This window comes from Brachyhypopomus gauderio, unplaced genomic scaffold (genome assembly GCF_052324685.1).
Source record: "Brachyhypopomus gauderio isolate BG-103 unplaced genomic scaffold, BGAUD_0.2 sc45, whole genome shotgun sequence".
NCBI lineage: Eukaryota > Metazoa > Chordata > Actinopteri > Gymnotiformes > Hypopomidae > Brachyhypopomus > Brachyhypopomus gauderio.
In genome coordinates this window covers 2,073,288-2,092,689 of record NW_027506871.1, presented here as the reverse complement: position 1 = coordinate 2,092,689, position 19,402 = coordinate 2,073,288, and the positions used below count along the sequence as shown (strand labels likewise).

General features: G+C 46.5%; 1 protein-coding gene across 3 annotated transcripts in view; it reads left to right on the top strand.

Annotated features, from left to right (window-relative positions):
• The window catches only part of LOC143486715 (butyrophilin-like protein 2), a 54,685-nt gene extending 44,102 nt beyond the window's left edge, over positions 1-10,583 (top strand). For all 3 annotated transcript variants that reach the window (XM_076986079.1, XM_076986080.1, XM_076986081.1), the window contains one exon: positions 9,243-10,583. The gene's annotated coding sequence lies outside the window, so the exon portion shown is untranslated. The remainder of the gene's footprint in view (positions 1-9,242) is intronic.
• Positions 10,584-19,402: the final 8,819 nt, after the last annotated feature.

Below are 19,402 nucleotides of genomic sequence, written 5' to 3'. Positions count from 1 at the left end.
GTGGGTGGTGATATGATGGAGGTGGATGGTGATATGATGGAGGTGGATGTTGACATGATGGAGGTGGATGTTGACATGATGGAGGTGGGTGTTGACATGATGGAAGTGGGTGTTGACATGATGGAGGTGGGTGGTGATATGATGGAGGTGGATGGTGATATGATGGAGGTGGATGGTGATATGATGGAGGTGGATGTTGACATGATGGAGGTGGGTGTTGACATGATGGAAGTGGGTGGTGATATGATGGAGGTGGATGTTGACATGATGGAGGTGGGTGTTGACATGATGGAGGTGGATGTTGACATGATGGAGGTGGATGTTGACATGATGGAGGTGGGTGGTGACATGATGGAGGTGGGTGGTGACATGATGGAGGTGGGTGGTGATATGATGGAGGTGGGTGGTGATATGATGGAGGTGGGTGGTGATATGATGGAGGTGGATGGTGATATGATGGAAGTGGGTGGTGATATGATGGAGGTGGATGTTGACATGATGGAGGTGGATGTTGACATGATGGAGGTGGATGTTGACATGATGGAGGTGGATGTTGATATGATGGAGGTGGGTGGTGATATGATGGAGGTGGGTGGTGATATGATGGAGGTGGATGTTATGATGGAGGTGGATGTTGATATAATGGAGGTGGGTGTTGATGTGAAGGAGGTGGATGTTGATGTGAAGGAGGTGGATGTTGATATGATGGAGGTGGGTGTTGATATGATGGATGTGGGTGTTGATATGATGGATGTGGGTGGTGAAATGATGGAGGTGGATGTTATGATGGAGGTGGATGTTATGATGGAGGTGGATGTTATGATGGAGGTGGATGTTGATATGATGGAGGTGGGTGTTGATATGATGGAGGTGGATGTTGACATGATGGAGGTGGGTGTTGACATGATGGAAGTGGGTGTTGACATGATGGAGGTGGGTGGTGATATGATGGAGGTGGGTGTTGACATGATGGAAGTGGGTGGTGATATGATGGAGGTGGATGGTGATATGATGGAGGTGGATGTTGACATGATGGAGGTGGATGTTGACATGATGGAGGTGGGTGTTGACATGATGGAAGTGGGTGTTGACATGATGGAAGTGGGTGGTGATATGATGGAGGTGGGTGGTGATATGATGGAGGTGGGTGGTGATATGATGGAGGTGGATGGTGATATGATGGAGGTGAATGTTGACATGATGGAGGTGGGTGGTGATATGATAGAGGCGGATGGTGATATGATAGAGGTGGGTGGTGATATGATGGAGGTGGATGGTGATATGATGGAGGTGGATGGTGATATGATGGAGGTGGGTGGTGATATGATGGAGGTGGATGTTGACATGATGGAGGTGGATGTTGACATGATGGAGGTGGGTGTTGACATGATGGAAGTGGGTGGTGATATGATGGAGGTGGGTGGTGATATGATGGAGGTGGGTGTTGACATGATGGAAGTGGGTGGTGATATGATGGAGGTGGGTGGTGATATGATGGAGGTGGGTGTTGACATGATGGAAGTGGGTGGTGATATGATGGAGGTGGATGTTGATATGATGGAGGTGGGTGGTGATATGATGGAGGTGGGTGGTGATATGATGGAGGTGGATGTTGACATGATGGAGGTGGATGTTGACATGATGGAGGTGGGTGTTGACATGATGGAAGTGGGTGGTGATATGATGGAGGTGGATGTTGATATGATGGAGGTGGGTGGTGATATGATGGAGGTGGATGTTGACATGATGGAGGTGGGTGGTGATATGATAGAGGTGGATGGTGATATGATAGAGGTGGATGGTGATATGATAGAGGTGGGTGGTGATATGATGGAGGTGGATGTTGATATGATGGAGGAGGGTGGTGATATGATGGAGGTGGGTGGTGATATGATGGAGGTGGATGTTGACATGATGGAGGTGGGTGTTGACATGATGGAAGTGGGTGGTGATATGATGGAGGTGGATGTTGATATGATGGAGGTGGGTGGTGATATGATGGAGGTGGATGTTGACATGATGGAGGTGGGTGTTGACATGATGGAAGTGGGTGGTGATATGATGGAGGTGGATGTTGATATGATGGAGGTGGGTGGTGATATGATGGAGGTGGATGGTGATATGATGGAGGTGGATGGTGATATGATGGAGGTGGGTGGTGACATGATGGAGGTGGGTGGTGACATGATGGAGGTGGGTGGTGATATGATGGAGGTGGATGGTGATATGATGGAAGTGGGTGGTGATATGATGGAGGTGGATGTTGACATGATGGAGGTGGATGTTGACATGATGGAGGTGGATGTTGATATGATGGAGGTGGGTGGTGATATGATGGAGGTGGGTGGTGATATGATGGAGGTGGATGTTATGATGGAGGTGGATGTTGATATAATGGAGGTGGGTGTTGATGTGAAGGAGGTGGATGTTGATATGATGGAGGTGGATGTTGATATGATGGATGTGGGTGTTGATATGATGGATGTGGGTGGTGAAATGATGGAGGTGGATGTTATGATGGAGGTGGATGTTATGATGGAGGTGGATGTTGATATGATGGAGGTGGGTGTTGATATGATGGAGGTGGGTGGTGATATGATGGAGGTGGATGGTGATATGATGGAGGTGGATGTTGACATGATGGAGGTGGATGTTGACATGATGGAGGTGGGTGTTGACATGATGGAAGTGGGTGTTGACATGATGGAGGTGGGTGGTGATATGATGGAGGTGGATGGTGATATGATGGAGGTGGATGTTGACATGATGGAGGTGGGTGTTGACATGATGGAAGTGGGTGGTGATATGATGGAGGTGGATGTTGATATGATGGAGGTGGGTGTTGACATGATGGAGGTGGATGTTGATATGATGGAGGTGGATGTTGACATGATGGAGGTGGGTGGTGATATGATGGAGGTGGGTGGTGACATGATGGAGGTGGGTGGTGATATGATGGAGGTGGGTGGTGATATGATAGAGGTGGATGGTGATATGATGGAGGTGGGTGGTGATATGATGGAGGTGGATGGTGATATGATGGAAGTGGGTGGTGATATGATGGAGGTGGATGTTGACATGATGGAGGTGGATGTTGACATGATGGAGGTGGATGTTGACATGATGGAGGTGGATGTTGATATGATGGAGGTGGGTGGTGATATGATGGAGGTGGGTGGTGATATGATGGAGGTGGATGTTATGATGGAGGTGGATGTTGATATAATGGAGGTGGGTGTTGATGTGAAGGAGGTGGATGTTGATGTGAAGGAGGTGGATGTTGATATGATGGAGGTGGGTGTTGATATGATGGATGTGGGTGTTGATATGATGGATGTGGGTGGTGAAATGATGGAGGTGGATGTTATGATGGAGGTGGATGTTATGATGGAGGTGGATGTTATGATGGAGGTGGATGTTGATATGATGGAGGTGGGTGTTGATATGATGGAGGTGGATGTTGACATGATGGAGGTGGGTGTTGACATGATGGAAGTGGGTGTTGACATGATGGAGGTGGGTGGTGATATGATGGAGGTGGGTGTTGACATGATGGAAGTGGGTGGTGATATGATGGAGGTGGATGGTGATATGATGGAGGTGGATGTTGACATGATGGAGGTGGATGTTGACATGATGGAGGTGGGTGTTGACATGATGGAAGTGGGTGTTGACATGATGGAAGTGGGTGGTGATATGATGGAGGTGGGTGGTGATATGATGGAGGTGGGTGGTGATATGATGGAGGTGGGTGGTGATATGATGGAGGTGGATGGTGATATGATGGAGGTGGATGTTGACATGATGGAGGTGGGTGGTGATATGATAGAGGCGGATGGTGATATGATAGAGGTGGGTGGTGATATGATGGAGGTGGATGGTGATATGATGGAGGTGGATGGTGATATGATGGAGGTGGGTGGTGATATGATGGAGGTGGATGTTGACATGATGGAGGTGGATGTTGACATGATGGAGGTGGATGTTGACATGATGGAGGTGGGTGTTGACATGATGGAAGTGGGTGGTGATATGATGGAGGTGGGTGGTGATATGATGGAGGTGGGTGTTGACATGATGGAAGTGGGTGGTGATATGATGGAGGTGGGTGGTGATATGATGGAGGTGGGTGTTGACATGATGGAAGTGGGTGGTGATATGATGGAGGTGGATGTTGATATGATGGAGGTGGGTGGTGATATGATGGAGGTGGGTGGTGATATGATGGAGGTGGATGTTGACATGATGGAGGTGGATGTTGACATGATGGAGGTGGGTGTTGACATGATGGAAGTGGGTGGTGATATGATGGAGGTGGATGTTGATATGATGGAGGTGGGTGGTGATATGATGGAGGTGGATGTTGACATGATGGAGGTGGGTGGTGATATGATAGAGGTGGATGGTGATATGATAGAGGTGGGTGGTGATATGATGGAGGTGGATGGTGATATGATGGAGGTGGATGGTGATATGATGGAGGTGGGTGGTGATATGATGGAGGTGGATGTTGACATGATGGAGGTGGGTGTTGACATGATGGAAGTGGGTGGTGATATGATGGAGGTGGATGTTGATATGATGGAGGTGGGTGGTGATATGATGGAGGTGGGTGTTGACATGATGGAAGTGGGTGGTGATATGATGGAGGTGGATGTTGATATGATGGAGGTGGGTGGTGATATGATGGAGGTGGGTGGTGATATGATGGAGGTGGATGTTGACATGATGGAGGTGGGTGTTGACATGATGGAAGTGGGTGGTGATATGATGGAGGTGGATGTTGATATGATGGAGGTGGGTGGTGATATGATGGAGGTGGATGGTGATATGATGGAGGTGGATGGTGATATGATGGAGGTGGATGTTGACATGATGGAGGTGGGTGGTGATATGATGGAGGTGGGTGGTGATATGATGGAGGTGGGTGGTGATATGATGGAGGTGGATGTTGACATGATGGAGGTGGATGTTGACATGATGGAGGTGGATGTTGATATGATGGAGGTGGGTGGTGATATGATGGAGGTGGGTGGTGATATGATGGAGGTGGGTGGTGATATGATGGAGGTGGGTGGTGATATGATGGAGGTGGATGTTATGATGGAGGTGGATGTTGATATAATGGAGGTGGGTGTTGATGTGAAGGAGGTGGATGTTGATATGATGGAGGTGGATGTTGATATGATGGATGTGGGTGTTGATATGATGGATGTGGGTGGTGAAATGATGGCGGTGGATGTTATGATGGAGGTGGATGTTATGATGGAGGTGGATGTTGATATGATGGAGGTGGGTGTTGATATGATGGAGGTGGGTGGTGATATGATGGAGGTGGATGGTGATATGATGGAGGTGGATGTTGACATGATGGAGGTGGATGTTGACATGATGGAGGTGGGTGTTGACATGATGGAAGTGGGTGTTGATATGATGGAGGTGGGTGGTGATATGATGGAGGTGGGTGGTGATATGATGGAGGTGGGTGGTGACATGATGGAGGTGGGTGGTGACATGATGGAGGTGGGTTGTGATATGATGGAGGTGGATGTTGACATGATGGAGGTGGATGTTGACATGATGGAGGTGGGTGGTGATATGATGGAGGTGGGTGGTGATATGATAGAGGTGGGTGGTGATATGATGGAGGTGGATGGTGATATGATGGAGGTGGGTGGTGATATGATGGAGGTGGGTGTTGACATGATGGAAGTGGGTGTTGATATGATGGAGGTGGGTGTTGACATGATGGAGGTGGGTGGTGACATGATGGAGGTGGGTGTTGACATGATGGAAGTGGGTGTTGATATGATGGAGGTGGGTGGTGATATGATGGAGGTGGGTGGTGATATGATGGAGGTGGATGTTGACATGATGGAGGTGGGTGGTGATATGATGGAGGTGGGTGGTGATATGATGGAGGTGGATGTTGACATGATGGAGGTGGGTGGTGATATGATGGAGGTGGGTGGTGATATGATAGAGGTGGGTGGTGATATGATGGAGGTGGATGGTGATATGATGGAGGTGGGTGGTGATATGATGGAGGTGGATGGTGATATGATGGAGGTGGATGTTGACATGATGGAGGTGGGTGGTGATATGATGGAGGTGGGTGGTGATATGATGGAGGTGGGTGGTGATATGATGGAGGTGGATGTTGACATGATGGAGGTGGGTGTTGACATGATGGAAGTGGGTGGTGATATGATGGAGGTGGATGTTGATATGATGGAGGTGGGTGGTGATATGATGGAGGTGGGTGGTGATATGATGGAGGTGGGTGTTGACATGATGGAAGTGGGTGGTGATATGATGGAGGTGGATGTTGATATGATGGAGGTGGGTGGTGATATGATGGAGGTGGGTGGTGATATGATGGAGGTGGGTGGTGATATGATGGAGGTGGATGTTGACATGATGGAGGTGGGTGTTGACATGATGGAAGTGGGTGGTGATATGATGGAGGTGGATGTTGATATGATGGAGGTGGATGGTGATATGATGGAGGTGGATGGTGATATGATGGAGGTGGATGGTGATATGATGGAGGTGGATGGTGATATGATGGAGGTGGATGTTGACATGATGGAGGTGGGTGGTGATATGATGGAGGTGGATGTTATGATGGAGGTGGATGTTGATATGATGGAGGTGGATGTTGATCTAATGGAGGTGGGTGTTGATGTGAAGGAGGTGGATGTTGATATGATGGAGGTGGATGTTGATATGATGGATGTGGGTGTTGATATGATGGATGTGGGTGGTGATATGATGGAGGTGGATGTTATGATGGAGGTGGATGTTATGATGGAGGTGGATGTTGATATGATGGAGGTGGATGTTGATATGATGGAGGTGGATGTTGACATGATGGAGGTGGGTGTTGATATGATGGAGGTGGATGTTGATATGATGGAGGTGGATGTTGATATGATGGAGGTGGGTGTTGATGGAGGTGGATGTTGATATGATGGAGGTGGATGTTGATATGATGGAGGTGGATGTTGACATGATGGAGGTGGATGTTGACATGATGGAGGTGGATGTTGACATGATGGAGGTGGAGGTGGATGGTGATATGATGGAGGTGGATGTTGACATGATGGAGGTGGGTGGTGATATGATGGAGGTGGGTGGTGATATGATAGAGGTGGATGGTGATATGATAGAGGTGGATGGTGATATGATGGAGGTGGATGTTGACATGATGGAGGTGGATGTTGACATGATGGAGGTGGGTGGTGATATGATGGAGGTGGATGTTATGATGGAGGTGGATGTTGATATGATGGAGGTGGATGTTGATGTGAAGGAGGTGGATGTTGATATGATGAAGGTGGGTGTTGATGTGAAGGAGGTGGGTGGTGATATGATGGTGGACTCTGGTTTGCTCTAGTATATTAGTACAGCTTGTGGGGGATGTAAGGAGTGATGTCATTATGATGTCATAAATGGGCAGGGCTTTAGGGATGATGACACTGTAACCCTCCACTAACGATAATTAATTAACCCAGGTCCCACTGCACCAGCACATGGTCTCACAATGGGTCTGAGGATCTCATCCCGGTACCTAATGGCAGTCACCTCTGGCTAGCACATGGAGGTCTGTGGTGCCCTCCAAAGAAATGCCACCCCACACCATTACTGACATACAGAACGTCTCCAGACTCTGTCACGTCTGTCACATGTGCTCAGTGTGAACCTGCTCTCATCCGTGAAGAGCAAAGGGCGCCATTAGTGAATCTGCCAATCTTGGTGTTGGGCCGTAAACACAAGTCCCACTTGTGGACATCGGGCCCTCATACCACCATCATGGTGTCTGTTTCTGACAGTGAGCAGAAACATGGATATTAGTGGCCTGCTGGAGGTCATTTTGCAGGGCTCTGGCACTGCTCCTCCTGTTCCTTCTTACACAAAGGAGGAGTCAGTGGTCCTGCTGCTGAGTTGTTGCCCTCCTACGGCCCCCTCCATGTCTCCTGGTGTACTGGCCTGTCTCCTGGTATCTGCTCTGTGCTCTGGACACTGCTGACAGACACAGCAAACCTTGGTCACCACCTGCAGATCCACTCCTTTATAGTGAGTGTCTTGCTAATTGCCTCTCATTTCTACCTGTTGTCAGTTTCATTTGCACAGCAGCAGATGAAATTGATTCAGAATGAATGTTGCTTCCTAGCTGAACAGGTTGGTTTCACAGAAGTGTGGTTGAATTAAACAACACAATGTAACTCCAAGTGTTGCCTATATTTTTTTGAGCAGTGTACAGACACAGGCCATTAGGAAGAAAAGGGTGCAATCAATTATTTGAGCACCAAATTCCAACACAAACAGTGGATTAAAAGGGTGTGTGTGTGTGTGTGTGTGTGTGTGTGTGTGTGTGTGTGTGTGTGTGTGTGTGTGTGTGTGTGTGTGTGTGTGTGTGTGTGTGTGTGTGTGGTATCCGGCTAATGAAGCAGATATGATCCAAGTACAAAATATTGAGTCATATATGAAACATGACTGGTGTAGATTCTGTACTGGGTGGATATTTAAACTCATACTGGTGTAGATTCTGTACTGGGTGGATATTTAAATTCGTACTGGTGTAGATTCCGTATTGGGTGGATATTTAAATTCGTACTGGTGTAGATTCCGTATTGGGTGGATATTTAAATTCGTACTGGTGTAGATTCCGTATTGGGTGGATATTTAAACTCGTACTGGTGTAGATTCCGTACTGGGTGGATATTTAAACTCGTACTGGTGTAGATTCCGTACTGGGTGGATATTTAAACTCGTACTGGTGTAAATTCTGTACTGGGTGGATATTTAAACTCGTACTGGTGTAGATTCTGTACTGGGTGAATATTTAAATTTGTACTGGTGTAGATGCTGTACTGGGTGGATATTTAAACTCGTACTGGTGTAGATGCTGTACTGGGTGGATATTTAAACTCATACTGGTGTAGATTCTGTACTGGGTGGATATTTAAACTCATACTGGTGTAGATTCTGTACTGGGTGGATATTTAAATTCATGTTTGCAGAGGTGTCAATTCCAGGTTCAGAAAGTAAAAGTCCTCACCAGGATTTTGCTCAGGCTTCCTGGATTGTGTTGATTCCACTAATTTTACCTGGATTGCACTAATTAGAAAATATAGCAAGTTTGAGCAAAATCCTGGTGAGGACTTTTACTTTCTGAACCTGGAATTGACACCTCTGCATTTTTGCTGATTTTCTGTGTTTTGTGTTTCTCTCTTCAGCATGAAGACAAATGGATTCCCTCCACCATGGTGGTTCCCATAGTGACCACACCCTGTTTGGGTCTCTGACTCCTCCCCTTTTTTCAGCTTATTTTGGTCATGTTTAAATACTATAACATGTACGTAAATAGAGGGCGGCATGGTGATGTGGTGGTTAGCACTGTCGCCTCACAGCAAGGCGGTCTGGGTTCGATTCTCGGTCTGGGCTGCTCTGTGTGGAGTTTGCATGTTCTCCCTGTGCCTGCGTGGGTTTTCTCCGGGTACTCCGGTTTCCTCCCACAGTCCAAAGACATGCGTGTTAGGTTGATTGATCACTCTAAATTGCCCGTAGGTGTGAGTGCGTGCGTGTGTGTTGGCCATGCGGTGGACTGGCGACCTGCCCATGGTGTACCCTGCCTTCGCCCGGAGATGCTGGGATTGGCTCCAGCCCCCCGTGACCCCGACTAGCGGGATTAAGCGGTTCGGATAATGGATGGATGTACATAAATAAACAGTATAGTCTGTATTATGAAGGGCCCCCTAGTGGCCAGCAGCGCTTCTGTTCACAGTGATCTGACACCCATCTGCTTCTGTTTCAGTTCTGTGATTGTTTCTACAAATGTAGCTTTTTATTAAATGCTTTATTTAGTCATTTTTTCCTTTTCTTTAATTTCATGTACCCAACGGTACATGATCAGATCTGAGTGATCTGGGTGTTACTTACATCCAGTCATAAATACCCACAACACCCTATAGTGTCAATAGTGATGATGCAAAACATTATGGAGTCTCTCTCTCTCTCTCACACACACACACAAATGCACAAATGCACTTTCACTGGTTCATGTTTGACTTCTTGATTGTGTTCCCCAAGGGTAGTGGTGTGAGCTCTGTGTGAGAAGAATGACATATTTCAGTGGTTGTAGGGAGAGACGCCTTTCTTTTTGTTTGAAATTTTGAGCTGTGTTTTGTGTTAGGGAGAATTGAATTGGTTTATTTTCGGTGTGTTAGGATGGGGATCTTCCACCCATCTTCAGGGGTTCAGATGTTATTTTACATTTTCTTTTACATATGTTCCATATGTACAAAAACTGTGTATGTATTGTCTATGTAAAACAGCAATGTTTACACTGTAAACCTGAAGCATGCTTGTTTTAGGTAATAACTTTATGAAGGCCTTATTTCACATTCACCACTAGAGGGAGCTTCAGAGGCTATGTTCAGATCAGCTGCCTAGCACTGTGGTCAGTAACCCACATTTTAAGAAAACCACACATTCCACATAAATGTACATTTCAATATTACATGCTTTATAGTTAAGTGCTTTTGACAGTTGGTTTTAATAAAAGATGTTCCAAAGAGTTTGTGTTTCAACAATCTTATTGAGCTAATGCCTTATCCAAGCTACATAAATCAGAGCATCCAACTAATATTTTATCAATATTTGCAACTGTATTTTTGTCTCTTCCTTTACTGAGCTAACAGGAAGTGTCTGGTGCAATATGTGATCGTTTTAAGATGTTAAATTACTCTTTCATCATGGATCCTCATTCTTCTCATCTGTCTGGACATAGTCTCCTCCAGTCTGAACACTGGGGTCGTCCTCAACTTCTGAAATGAGCAGCTGGGCTCCTGTAGTGGGGAAACTGACCCCATCAGCCAGAACTTCATCACCATCTTCCAAAAGATCAATAAGATGCTCTGGTGTTCGTTTAGTCACTGACTCTGCCACCCCCCAGACTTGTGAAGGAAAGGTGAACAGTTCCTGCTGGACTAACAGGAATCTGATGGTCTTGGAGTAAGTTAATGCTGTTGCACAGAGTGATGTTGTGTTAATGAAAATCTCACTGCAGTCTATGAAGCATCTGACTGAACTGAGAGGGTTGGGACTTTTATTTTAACATCTTCCTTTGAGGTCCAGTGAATTAGGTGTTGGGCCATTAAATTTAGCAGATACTCAGTACTGCACATACTCAGTACTGCAGATACTCATCAGCTACAGTGACACCTGTATCCAAGCACCCTGTGAGTCAGACCACGATGTGATTTCATCAACATCATGTAACTGGTAAATGTGAGACTGTGTATGGAATCCAAGCAGTGGTGAGGGGAGTCAGTGGTGAGGTACGTCATCAGTGGTGAGGTACGTCAGTGGTGAGGTACGTCAGCAGTGGTGAGGGGAGTCAGCAGTGGTGAGGTATGTCAGCAGTGGTGAGGTATGTCAGCAGTGGTGAGGTACGTCAGTGGTGAGGTACGTCAGCAGTGGTGAGGTACGTCAGTGGTGAGGTACGTCAGTGGTGAGGTATGTCAGTGGTGAGGTATGTCAGTGGTGAGGGGAGTCAGTGGTGAGGTACGTCAGCAGTGGTGAGGTATGTCAGTGGTGAGGTATGTCAGCAGTGGTGAGGGGAGTCAGTGGTGAGGTACGTCAGCAGTGGTGAGGTATGTCAGTGGTGAGGTACGTCAGCGGTGGTGAGGGGAGTCAGTGGTGAGGTATGTCAGCAGTGGTGAGGGGAGTCAGTGGTGAGGTACGTCAGCAGTTGTGAGGGGAGTCAGTGGTGAGGTACGTCAGCAGTGGTGAGGTATGTCAGTGGTGAGGTATGTCAGCAGTGGTGAGGGGAGTCAGTGGTGAGGTACGTCAGTGGTGAGGGGAGTCCAATGTGTCTGATTATCATTTAGACCAGGTGATGTTTCCAGCATCTTATTTAGATCAGAGCATTTTCATGGCCAAGGTCTTTAATCATACTGGTGTTCTCTTTCTGCCACTCTGCAATATACTTCGTAGAGATATCATGTTGTGTCCCAGTCTAGATCGGGCCCATAACAGTGTTGGTGATAGTACATGCACATCTCTGATGTTCTTTACATTTTTTGCGTGTGCAACTCCATGTCCTCCATAAACTGGGCTACAGATCCTCTACTGAGGAACCTGATATCTGTCCATTCTTCAGGAAGAGTCAGGTCTGTGAGGAAACTTTGATGACTGAGAAGGTCATCTGATGGATTACCTATAAAAACAAACATGAAACCCTGCTTTTGGAATACACCCCAGCAGACTATGCTTAAAATCTCAAGATTTGAAGACAAACTGATCTTAACATGTTCCCAATTATACATTATTAACAACACATCTACCTATTACACTAGTGCACAAGATCTAGACATAGTTGTGTAAAATCAGGTTGTCAGAACTGGTCAATTGTATAATTTACATACATATTTTATGTTTATACTGTTATTCTGCAATTTCCCCTCGGGGATCAATAAAGTATTCTGATTCTGATACTAAAACTAATGTAAAACACCCACTGAATACACTAAACTAAATATCAGTGTCACGATACCATAAGTACTATGGATTAATAAACAAAGGACCTAGTTATGGATCTAATGTAGGGGAGACCGGGTATGGTTGTAACACTTTTTGCTTCAGCACCTGTAACTCACTGAATTTTTTAGCTGTGTGTGTGTGTGTGTGTGTGTGTGTGTGTGTTACATGGCAGATACCATGTGCCTTTGCAACTGATCTCAACTGATCTCATGGTGAGACTCCCACTTCCTGCTTTCCTCCTGTACAGACGCTTTTCTGTCAGCTCTGCCTGTCCTTTCATTTATTTGAGTTATATCTAAAAGTTAAAGTTATTTTTACAAGTTAAAAGGATCCATTACTCATTACTTCACTTGGTAAGCTTTTTTACATTCATCTATAAAGGATAATTTAGCATTATTTACATTCCGACAGTCCGACACTGCGAGTGAACTGTTTTTTGCGCCTCATCCTTGTGAGTGGTTTTGTGCACTGTTTTATCAGCAGCTGATATTGTTTTCAGCTGTGAAATACCTGCCAGAACTTCTTGGGTGTTAATTTTGCACTTTGGATTTTTATCTTGGATATTTGAGCCTTGTGTGCCCGGTGCTTTTGCGATTATGGCTCATGCTTCCACATCATCTATTTGCTCTGAGTGTATCAAACTGTCTCAGAGGGTTGCAGAACTTCAGGAAAGAATCCATACCTTACATTCTATAAGGGAGGAGGAAGAATATCTGGACTCGATTCTTGCCACACAAACCGCTGACAAAACCGTCCCTGTGACTGGCAAAGAAAGAGACGTTTCTCTCCATTGTCGCTGGGATGTACTGGGGGCAAAACCTAAGCTCATCTTGGCCTCAACTCCTAATCCCGTAAACAACAACAATGATCAGGGCTGGACTCTTGTTCGGGGGAAGGAACGTAGCAGAAACCAGCACAGCAGCGGTGGCAAGCAGCAATCTCCAGAACAGAACATTCTTCTCGATAACAGATATGAAGCTCTCGCCTCAACTGAAGTAGCAGAAACTGAGCAGTCTCATCACAACAAACTGCCTCCCTCTCCAGGACATCAAGGACATCAAACGCACCCCAATCAGCATCAGAGATCCGACTCCAGTCTGGCTGCTAAGCATGCAAATAACTCTGGCCATTCGCGGACCAACCACCAGGCTGCCAACTGTGTTAGCCAGCAGCATGCTAACAAGCATGCTAAGAGGGTTAGCCATCGGGATGCTAACCATGTTGGCCATCGGGGTGGTAACCATGTTGGCCATCGGGGTGGTGACCATGTTGGCCATCGGGGTGGTGACCATGTTGGCCATCGGGGTGGTGACCATGCTGGCCATCGGGGTGGTGACCATGCTGGCCATCGGGGTGGTGACCATGTTGGCCATCGGGGTGGTGACCATGTTGGCCATCGGGGTGGTGACCATGCTGGCCATCGGGGTGGTAACCATGTTGGCCATCGGGGTGGTAACCATGTTGGCCATCAGGGTGGTGACCATGCTGGCCATCGGGGTGGTGACCATGCTGGCCATCAGGATGGTGACCATGCTGGCCATCGGGGTGGTAACCATGTTGGCCATCGGGGTGGTAACCATGTTGGCCATCGGGGTGGTAACCATGTTAGCCGCCGAGGCATTAACGGTGAAAGGAGACGAGGAACACCGCCACAGCCCAAAACGCTGCTAATTGGGGACTCAGTCATCAGAGATGTATGGAGCAACAGTATTAAGGCCTTTTGCTTTCCTCGTGTTACTGTCTGTGAAGTGATACCCATGATTCCACACATATTGCATGACCATCCAGCTACGGAAAGACTGATTGTACATGTCGGCTCTAGCGATGTTTACAAACAACAGTCTGAGATTCTGAAACAGGATTTTAACCATCTGCTCGACATTCTGGAGTTTTCCCGGTGTGAAGTGTTCATTTCTGGACCGATACCAACTGCACGTCGAGGCAGTGGTCACTTTACCAGATTGCTGGCTCTAAACAGCTGGGTCACTACAGCCTGTGCACATCGGAAGGTAAACTTCATTGACAATTTCAACATCTTTTGGAGGCGTCCTGAGCTTTTTAAACCTGATCAGCTTCACCCTAACAGGGCTGGGACTCAAATGCTTGTGGATAATCTAATGTATGGAATCACTCACATGCGGAATCTGCACCCAACCGCCAGCAGTAATGTCAGTAATGTCAGTCAAAGGAGCCCACCATCTCCTGTCAGAGAATCTGTCCACAGTCTCAGAGGTAAACTCCAGGAGATTGAAGAGGTTCTGCAACACTACAGTCTGCAGTCTTGTAGGAACTCACCTACTTCTCCTGCACACTCAGTGAATTCTCAGGTCTGACACACTGGAACCCATGCTCCTAGTCAGTGCTACATTCCAGTTATTTTAAATAGCCGGTGGCATGGATCTCAGAATCTAAATAAAAATGTAATCAGAAGAAAACATAAGGGTACAAAACATTGTAACAAACAAAATTTAATCCCAGTGAAATGCACAAGTGATGTAAGCGATGCTGATCAAACACATCAAGTCTTCAAAGTCTCCTTACTAAACGTCCGCTCACTCACAAACAAGTCTTTTATAATAGCTAAATTAATTGAAGATTACTGTCTGGACTTTCTTTTTCTAACAGAGACTTGGCTTGATAGCAATGGAGCAATAGTGCTAAATGAAGCTTCGCCTCCCGACTTTAACTATTTTAATGTCTCCAGGGTAAATAAGAGAGGTGGTGGTGTTGCATGTTTTTACCATAAAGCATTCCGCTGTAAGCAGATCTCATTAGGGGAACATCCTACGTTTGAATATCTGGCAGTACAACTCAACAGTACTTATTCAGTTCTTTTGATTGTTATCTATCATCCTCCCAGACTACATGCAGATTTTCTTGAAGATTTTGAAGAAATGCTTTCAAGGATTTTAATTGATTTTGATTATGTTTTAAATACTGAAATTACTGATGTGGCAATCTCTGACCATTTTGGTGTATTTTTCAATATGTCATTATCTACTAGAACACTCAGTGAAAAGCGCACAATAACCAAGCGTTATCTCAGTGCTGGCAGTGCCGTGGCCTTCACAGACATGATACAGTCCCTCCCTCTCCTCTCAGAAAATGGGGATGAGCTAGTTGAAACATTCACACACAGAGTTAGGAACTGTATTGATGCTGTGGCACCAAAGGTAACTAAAATAATCTCTGGTAAAATTAAGATGCCATGGAGAAACACTCCATCTATTGTAAAATTTAGGCAAGATTGTAGGCAGGCTGAGAGACGTTGGCGAAAGTCAAAATTGCAAGTACATTTTGATATTTATAAAACAACATTGCAGAATTACAACAGTGAAGTGAAATCAGCAAGGAAAAACTACTTCTCTACCTTAATCAATTCATCCAATAATAACTCGGCTGTCTTGTTCAGAAGCATAGATCAGCTAGTAAACCCCACCTCCTGTGGCTTCCCTGAGACTGTTTCAGTTGAAAAATGTGAGGAGTTTGCTATATTTTTTAGGGACAAGATTACTAGTATAAGGCAGAACATAGCAACAAGCACTAATAGACCATCAACCCTTACGTCAGTTACTCAGCCTAACTTTAATATGTCTTATTTCCAAGATGTTGACATGGTAACACTACTTGATGTGATCTCATCACTAAAATCCTCTACTTGTGAACTGGACCCTTTACCAACATGCTTTTTCAAGCAGGTTCTGAGCTCATTAGCAAATGAAGTTCTAACGATTGTTAATCAGTCTCTGCAATTGGGTGAATTCCCTAAAATTCTTAAAACTGCAATGGTTAAACCACTATTAAAGAACAGAAATCTTGATCCCACAATTCTTAATAATTATCGACCTATATCTAACCTTTCCTTTCTTAGCAAAATCATTGAAAAAGTAGTGTCAATCCAGTTGAATGACTATGTCAAAGTAAATCAAATAAATGACACTTTTCAATCTGGTTTCAGAGCTCTCCACAGCACTGAAACAGCCCTAGTTAAGGTAGTAAATGATTGAGATTGAATAAGGATGCAGGCAAACTCTCAGTCCTTTTTCTGCTAGATTTAAGCGCCGCTTTTGACACCGTTGATCATGAAATACTTCTTGATCGACTACAGAGCTGGGTAGGCCTTAGTGGCTTAGTCTTAGACTGGTTTAGATCGTACCTAACTGGGCGTGATTACTATGTAGCATTAGGTACCTCTTCCTCCACACGTCAAAAAATAACTTGTGGCGTCCCCCAAGGATCAATTCTTGGGCCGGTACTATTCAACCTATATATGCTTCTGTTACCACACATCATTAATAAACATGGTATTAGTTATCATCAATATGCAGATGACACTCAACTTTATATTTCGCTAGAACCTAAAGCCCTAAAATCAATTTGCTCACTGTTTGACTGCATAGATGATATACAGACATGGATGTCTGACAATTTTCTGCAGTTAAATAAACAGAAGACAGAGGTTCTTGTTATTGGCAGTGATTCACAAAGGAATGATGTCCAGACTTATTTAAATCAAATGAATCTGAATGCCAGACAATGTGTTAAGAACCTGGGCGTCACCTTTGATAATGAGCTCAGCTTCAAATCACACATCATGACTACATGCAAGACAGCTTATTTTCACCTTCAAAACATCGCTAAGGTCCGAGATATGCTCTCTCCTGCTGATAGTGAAAAACTTGTCCATGCATTTATCACATCAAGGCTAGATTATTGTAACACTGTTCTATCTGCTCTTCCAAAGAGCTCTATTTCTCAACTACAGCGAGTTCAGAACGCTGCTGCAAGGGATCTGACCCGCAGGAGAAAGAGAGATCATATTACACCTGCACTCCACTCACTGCACTGGTTACCTGTCAGCTTTAGAATAGATTTTAAGGTTCTAGTCATGGTTTTTAAATGTCTTCATGGTCTTGCCCCTCTTTACCTGAGTGAAATGATGGTTAGATATGTTCCAGTCAGGTCTCTCAGGTCTTCAAACAGTAATCTACTGGTGATTCCTAAAAGCCAATTAAAGATCGGCGAGGGTGCTTTTAGCCACTATGGCCCAAAGCTCTGGAATTCTCTTCCTGAAGAGCTCAGAGGCATTTCATCCCTGCATAGTTTTAAGAGCAGTCTCAAAACATTCCTGTTTAGATCCGCTTTTAGTTAAGAAACTCTATCTTAATAGTTTTATCTTATTTACTTTACGTTTTATTATCTTATTTACTGTACTTTACTTTTTTACTTTTTGTTATTTTAATATTTTTTATCTTTAATTTCTTTTAACATTTTCCTTTTGTCTGTGACGCCGGGGGCGTCGGGACAGAGGCAGCCGGAGACGTGGGTTGAACAGAACGTGGTTTATTATCCATGGCAACCAGTAATACTCGTAGTACGCAATGCACTGTAAAGCTCGTAGCGCATATACTGCAGATGCAAGGTAAAGCTCGTAGCGCATACACTGTAGATGCAAGGTAAAGCTCGTAGCGCATACACAGTAGATGCAAGGTAAAGCTCGTAGCGCATACACGGTAGGGACGTGCTGTCAACCAGAGACGCTCGTGTAGTGGCAATGTGCAGCACTGGACCAGACGACCTGCGGGCTTAAGAAGTGCAAAGTAAACAAGAAACAGGTGCTCAGTATGATGGTGATTGCGACTGTGGGAGTGGCTGCGTGCGCGGGGGTGTGTGCTGGGATCGGCTGCTGGCCGGGTTGCGCGCCCTCTGGTGGCGACCCGGCCCCCTCACCGTGACAGAGCCCTCCCCCAAGGACCCCTCCCGTCGACTCCCACGCGGTCTTCCCCGTCGCCGCGGAGCTGGCCGGTCTGGATGTTCCCTGTGGAAGTCGGCGATAAGGGAGGGGCCTACCACTTGAGAGGCCGGTATCCAGGAGCGCTCCTCCGGTCCGTATCCGACCCAGTCCACCAGGTACTGTAAGCCACCTCTTCTGCGCCTCGAGTCCAGTAACCTCTCCACGAGGTACGCGGGTCCGTCCGACAACTGCAGCGGCGAGGGCGGCCGTGACGTCGAGGCCTCCTCCAATGCACCTGCTCTGTATGGCTTGAGAGCGGACACATGAAATGCACGCGACACACGTCTGTCTTCGGGCAGACTGATGCGGTAAGTAACTGGGTTAAGCCGCCTCAAGATGACGTACGGGCCGGCATATCTCTCCCCCAGTTTACCTCTCCTGCCCAGGCGTCCATCCTCGGTGGAGACCCACACCTTATCCCCTACCTGATAAGATGGGGTCTCTCCCCTCCGACGGTCGGCTTTCCGCTTGAATCGCCGAATCGCCTCTCTCAGCCGCTGATGGGTGTCCTCCCACACCCGCTCACTCCTCTTGCACCACTCCTCGACGATGGGCTGGTCTGAGGACGCGGCGTTCCAAAGATAGAGCGGCGGCTGGCGACCGAGCACGCACTCGAACGGTGTCATCCCCGTGCTGGAATGTGTGAGGGAGTTCTGTGCGTACTCGGCCCAGGGCAAAAGGGCGCACCATGTGTCCGCGTGCTCGCTGCAGTACGCGCGCAGGAACTTTCCTACTTCCTGGTTCGCTCGCTCCACCTGTCCGTTAGCCTGCGGATGGTAACCAGAGGTTAGGCTAACCGTGATGTTGAGCTTGGATAGGAACTCCCGCCACACACGCGAGGTGAACTGCGGTCCCCTGTCCGACACGATATCCTCAGGCAGACCGAACTGCCGGAATATGTGCCGAAACAAGAGATCCGCAGTCTCCCAAGCGGTGGGCAGGCCCCGCAGGGGAAGGAAGCGAACCATCTTCGAGAACCGGTCTATTACCACCATGATGACCGTGTTCTCCTCGGACGGGGGGAGGTCCGTGACGAAGTCCAAAGCGATGTGCGTCCAT